The following is a 6,838-nucleotide window of genomic DNA, read 5'->3' as shown; positions in this document are numbered from 1 at the left end:
TATAGTCGGCCAAGCCCGCTATACTTTCTTACTTGTTTTTCGTATGTATTTACAAAAATTTGTATGAAAATATTTTCAACACAAGGTAAAGTGTTTTACAAAATAAGGGGTTAGCCTTTGTTGTCTTATGGAGAAAAATCCCTAACATGTATTCCAACTTCTGTTGTCAACAAAAATAACTTTGGTGGCATTGATTATAATTGATTTACCACATACCAGATAAGCGATAATTCGGTCCAGTCCTGTTTTGATTAAATTTTATAAAATTTGTGTTTATGATAACTTATAACAAAATTTCTCATTTAAATTATATATATTATTAATTTTTTCTTATTAAATTTTCATTTAAAGTTTTAAATATAACACTGCATATTCATTAACACTTTAATAAGGATTCATATTATTTCAAATATTATTAGATTTTAGTTGCTGCTTTTAATAAAAATATTACTACATATTTAATTGATAACTTAATTTTGAACATATCGCTTAACATATTCAAAGTATAAAAACCAATTTACATACTTCACCTTCTTATGCTTGTATTCCACTTACTTGTATAATATTTGTATTATTATTTAAAAGGCAACTAGAAGCACATACACACACACACCATTATTAAACATCAATTAAAACTTACAACCTTAAAAAGCACTTAGGATCCTTAGAAAATTGAGATGCAAAAAAAAAAGATGAAAAAAAAAGAAAACGAGAAACTTGAATAAGAAGTCAAGTGCCAATAAACAAAACTTGGTAATTAACACGGACTAAATCAAAAGGGCACATGCGTTTACCACATACAAACTTGGCAAACAAAACAACACACATACTTACGTGTGTGTGTATCTGCATATAAGCCATGAAGATGCATAAGTATGTAAGTGGATAAAACCAAAAACTTGTTAGAAAATTGATAACAAAAAAAGAGAATATAAAAATGAATAAAGAAGAGAAGAAAGCAAAAAAAAAAAATAATTTCATATTGAACACTTAATGGTTAAAGATACTCAATAAAGATTTAAATATAGATAAATACATACACATGAACATGAGCAGTAATTGTTTGCATCAACATTTTAAAGATACTGCAACTTGTAGACAAACATTGGCATATGTTGATTTTATATTGCAGATACTGATGTGTATGTGTTATGCATGCACTTTAGGACACATACTAGTTTTATATAGGTATGTGTGTATATAGTACGAGTAAGTATTTTTGTTCCTTTTCTTCAAAAGGGTATTAAATATTTTACTATTATTTTTTTATAAAACAACAAAACAACTGGGTGGTATTTTTGTGGTTTGGTAAGTATTTTTAAAAGTTTATGTTTTATAGAAAGAAAAAAACTATTTACTATTTAGTTTTTCTCTCTTTTTATTACAAAACACTTAAATAACTATTGTAACTACACATCCCACTGTAAAACAATCTACCCCTGCCAACCTTTATGTGAGACACTTGAAATGCTGTCAAATGTTTTTGTTTTTTTTTTTTTGAAACTTAAAAAAGTGGTAAAAATGCTAAGTGTAAGATTTTAAACATTTCAACAGTAAAACATGGTAGAAAATATAAAGCTTTTTTAAGTATATTTATAATTTGTTTGTAGATATGCATATATATGATCAGGTGGTATGTGTCTTTACAGCTGAGAACTGTGCATGAAAATGATTTCCAAGGAAAGCAACTTAAAAAAAGTAGGACAGAAAAAGGTGATATTCTATACTACAACCTAAGTTATATTAAGGGTTAAATAAAAAGTTAAAAATAATCGTTTATGGTTTTACTTTTGCTAATAAATAAACCCCTGTATACATAAGCGTTATAATTGTGTTTCTCATATCTACTGCTGCTTAAAAAAGTAACAATTTTTAAAGCATTTCTAATAAAAATATTTAAGTGTTGGATCTCACAGATATTTAGCACCTTCACATTTTCTTACATACTAACGGATGTATATAAGGGTGTCCACCACTTTTTTGTGGAAAAAAATACTTTTCAAACGATGCACACTTATGTTGTAAATAAGATTAACATAAAGAAGTAGGAATGTGTAGTCGGGCATAATTCACATATATTTTAAAAATTTGTTGACAAACAAATATATTTTCTAATTTCCTCTTGTTGATGTAAACTTCAAGTATTTTTTTTAATTCCGATAATTAATTCCGATAATAACGGAAATTGGCTTTAATATCTAGACTTTTATAAAACCAAGTTTGAAGAACATTTAATATATTTATGAACACAAAAGTCATATTCGAGGAGTACAGTTGTATTGGTGCTATACGAAAAAATTAACCGAAAAGAACAGCAAGTGTCTTATGTCCTGCGCACATGGTTTTCATGAACATAAGACAAATGGACGGACATAGCTATCTAGACTTAGAAAGTAATTCTGAACCGATTGGTATATTGGGTATAAGACCAATATTTAACCCTTTGACGACCATAGGCAAATATACTTGCCATAAAATTGTTAGTATATACATATGTATATAAATCGGTTTAAGTTACAATTAGGTAAAAATCTGTCAACCGATCTTAACAACTTTATTTGCGAAACGATACATAAGACTTAGAAGTTACCTAGGAGAAGAATTTCTTTATCCTAGCTATTATGAGGCCATAGATATCGACAATCAAACAAAAAATTAAATTGACTAATCCAAAAAGGTTTGGTCGTCAAAGGGTTAAGGGTATTATAAACATTAGCACAAACGCATAACACCCTTCCCACTATAGTAGTGTAAGGTATAAAAACATTTTTTTTTTGGAAAAAGGCCTCAGTTTTCTATCAGTGATTGAAGATATCCGTTATCAATAGCTTACAACATTTGTTAAAATTTAGACAACGAGTATGTTCTTTGACAAAAAATGTTATTGCAAAATTATAAACACTTTGGTGTCAATTTGTTACCAGACGTGTGTATTTCATTTTCTCTCTGTGTACTCATACGAACAAATTTCCTATTTTGCCTACTCGCAAGTTCTACATAGTTATATTGCTCCAAATATAATCCATTTCATATAAATTGTTTGAACAGCAAATTATTTTAAATGCTAAAGCGCTATCAGCTAGAACGTTACTGCAATTCTTGATATAGCTTTTAAATGGAATACAATAAATGTAGAATAAGTTTTTTATTTAAAATTAGTTTTGCGTCCAAAAGTGTTTGAACATTAAATGACTTCTAGTAAAATGCGCTTAAATAAAAAAATTTTTTAAAATAAATAAATAAAAAACAGCTACTTTGGCCGTAATTAGGCAGAACTGCTGTTTTAAAATTTTCTTTGATAGTAAAAAATTAAATTTAATTAAATCAATTTTGAAATTTCATACATTTTTAAACGTTCAATTTACACACTAAGAATATTTTGTTTTATACTTATATATTTTTACAAAATTCTCATATCAATTTTAAATTAGCAACATAATTGTGTAACTCTTTTTTGTCATTCGCTCAACTTTAGAAACCACCCACGTTTGTATCATTTGAAGTATTTCTGGAAGCATTCAGTTTCACTTAACCACTTCAAAAACTGTTATTGTTTTCATCAGTAGTAGTAGTAACATGACAAAGATGCAGCACACCCATTAACTCATACTCATTTACAAGGATAACCCAGTTAACAAAAAATATTAAAGTTTGGAAAAATTTTATTAGAAATTATTTACTTTATTGAAAATATCAAGGATTAAGGTTCGATTGTTATAAGTTTCAGTTTGATCGATGCAGTAAAAGATCAGATTTTTTATAAAGAGTTTTTTTTAGTGCAGTTAGAAATTTGTGTTTTCTAAAATATTAATTGATTAAAATCAAATAATTATCTGTGATGTTACAAATATTCAAATGCATGTGTTTGAGTGAGTATGTGGTTAGCATTGTTTGTTTGTTGAGTTGAGTATACGTTTTTGGGGTTTTTACTGTTTTTTGTAAGTTTTTATTGGAAAACAAGTGTTACATGGCAACCAGTTTCAGCATATCAAAATTTTCAACGAAATGTACTTTGTGGGTCTTGTGATTCTCATATGAGAGTGTATGTGGCCTCTACATGTAGAAGTACATTAGACGGATGTCGAAAAAATTAACATGTTTTATCTTTGTATAGCGAAAGTTTTCATTTGTAAAATTGTATTTAAAAGTTAAACCTTGATTCTTTTAGAAATGACAAAAATAAGGATAATTCTATAGAAGGGAACATCCTAGCCTTGATAGGATAGAATATGTACGTTTCGTCACCACTTAATTTTTAAGCAGTCTAATAAAAGTGTATGAATATTTGTTTAAAAACAGTTTGACACATGAACTGTTGCCATATCAAAGTAAGTGAATAAATATGTATGTATGTATGACTGATGAAATAAACAGAGCAAATGCATGTGTAACAGCATACATACGAATCCTTGACAAACTGTATCTAGCAATGAAATGATAGCCAGTGAGTGTGGTAAGTGTTGTTCTGCAAGTGGATGCTTTTATCGCTTTTGGTAAATTAAACCTGTAATATGCAACAACCAATATACAAAAACAAAACAAAAAACTTTACTTTTTCTTGTTAATGTTGTTGAATACTTTTTATATTATTTTGAAAGTTTTAAATTAACTTTAAATGTTGTATGTAGTAGTGGATGCGGAAGTAGTGATGTTCCTTTGTTTGGCAACAAAAATTAAAATAAACATAAAAGTAAAAAAATAAAATTCCTTTCTCTGTTTGCCAATTCATAAATTTTACTTTAATTATGCTTCTTAAATTACAGCTTTTTAAATGTTATTTCTTTTTTGTGGTTGTTTAAAATTATTTTTTGTTTTGTTATTTTATCGAAAATTGTGAATTCAATTATTTTCTTCAAAAATGATTTTCTCTGGTTAACGTTCTTCATAAGGAATAGTGAGGTATAAAACTGGAAAAAATGTTGCAGTAGTAAAATAAAGTTTTGATTAAGTATTGTTTTATAATTCCTTTCCTTACCATTTTTGCACTCTACTGTATCCAATCATCTTATACAATACACATACATCAGGAAAAATCATCCTTTGTTTGTGGTTTATTTTAGAAAATAAACCCTCAACAAATTCTCAGAATAGAAAAAAACAAAAGAATTAAATTTGTTAATGTGTAATTTCACGCTTAAATTAACATTTAATATCTTGCAATGTAAGATGGAATCATCAAAATACGCACAAAGCACCAACAGCAACAATATAATTTTATATTTAAACTCTACATCACTACAAATGGGATAGCAGTAATAAGTTTGTTGTGATGTTTGTAATCATACACCCAACAGTCGACTTAAACGATGTTAATGCCTTAAAGATATTTAATAGACCCTTCTCGAAAATTTCGTAAAATTTTATAAATCTTTTAGAAAAGACAAATTTGTTATAAATAAATAAAACCTGATAAAAATTTACTTGTAAATGGGAATTCCTATCGATAAAGGATACATTATTGTCACCAATTACTGACTATAGTTCCTTAATATTTTTGTTGTTAATATTGCTGTTTATGGTCTTGTCTACTGTTTTCATTGTAATAGTAGCAACAGGAATTTCAACAATATTTATTTTTGGTTTATTTTTTTCTCATTCAAGCTTTTCATTTTTGTACAGAGAAAGTTTATGTTTTGAAAGGATATCAATGTAATATCCTTACGAACATGTTATCCTTATCACAGTTTGAGTAAAATCATAAAACAAAAGTTTATAACTTTTGACAAGATGTTTTATTTATTTATTTTTTGTTTTATTATTTGGGGTTTTCTGGACTCTTTAAACATTCACAGGCAAAAGTTAACTTATCAAACCACATAATAACTAACTGCCTTTTGTAATCTCTATTCATACATCACAAATCACCATAGAATGTGGTTGTTGATCTGAGACTTCTGAGTTGTACAATGTTGTAGATTTTTGTTGTGACAAGAGATTTTTAGAAGTTAAACATTTTTGCGAATTTTAAAGACTGGTGAATATCGAAAAATTATTTTAGAAAGTTATACGTTTGATCTTGTAAAAAAATATTTTTTATGAAAAGAAAAAACATTCCAGCAAAACCTTCTAATGAAAAGTAAAACTTATTCAGTGGCATTTAAACTCATTATTTGAAAAGGGCAATAACATTACAGGCAAATACTTATCACACTCGCTTACAAATAAGTACTTAAACAATTCATTATTAATATGGGCAGAAAACAAAAATACCGAAACACAATACGAAACTCGTTTTCGGGTTTGTTCATTCTTTCCCTTGCAATTACTTCAATATATTACGTATATATTACATACCCCGACAAAAAGTTGAAACCCTGAGATCAAGTAAAACGGTTCTAAAGTATTGAAAAGCGCTGATGTAAGATATCTTCTTTTTTCTTCGAGATATCTTTTTGATATAATAATAGTTTCTATGCTTTGTAAATACTGTTTATAAGGAACAAATATATAGAATCCTTACTTACCTAACTAGACTCAAAATAACTTTCTAATTTAAACATATCTCGAAAAAAGGAAGTCTTAAAAAAGTTGAAAATTTCCTTCAAACTTCGGAACGATATTTTAAATCTCAGATGTGATGGAGTCATGCTTCGATCAGGAGTTATATTAACAAAATAGGGTAAATTTCTTGTGAATAGGTCTTATAACATATTAAGCAAAAATAAAAACTACAAATATCAGAAAAAATACATATATCCAATTCACAATCGGTGTTATATGGTTGTATCACAGTATGTCGTAAGTTTTTTACTATTGATTTGTTTTTATTTCAAGAAGTTTTATTTGGAAATTTTTTATGACTTACAAACACTACAACGATACGACATCGATTGTGAAT

Source organism: Lucilia cuprina, chromosome 4, assembly GCF_022045245.1.
Source record: "Lucilia cuprina isolate Lc7/37 chromosome 4, ASM2204524v1, whole genome shotgun sequence".
NCBI lineage: Eukaryota > Metazoa > Arthropoda > Insecta > Diptera > Calliphoridae > Lucilia > Lucilia cuprina.
Note: the sequence above shows the minus strand (reverse complement) of the source record.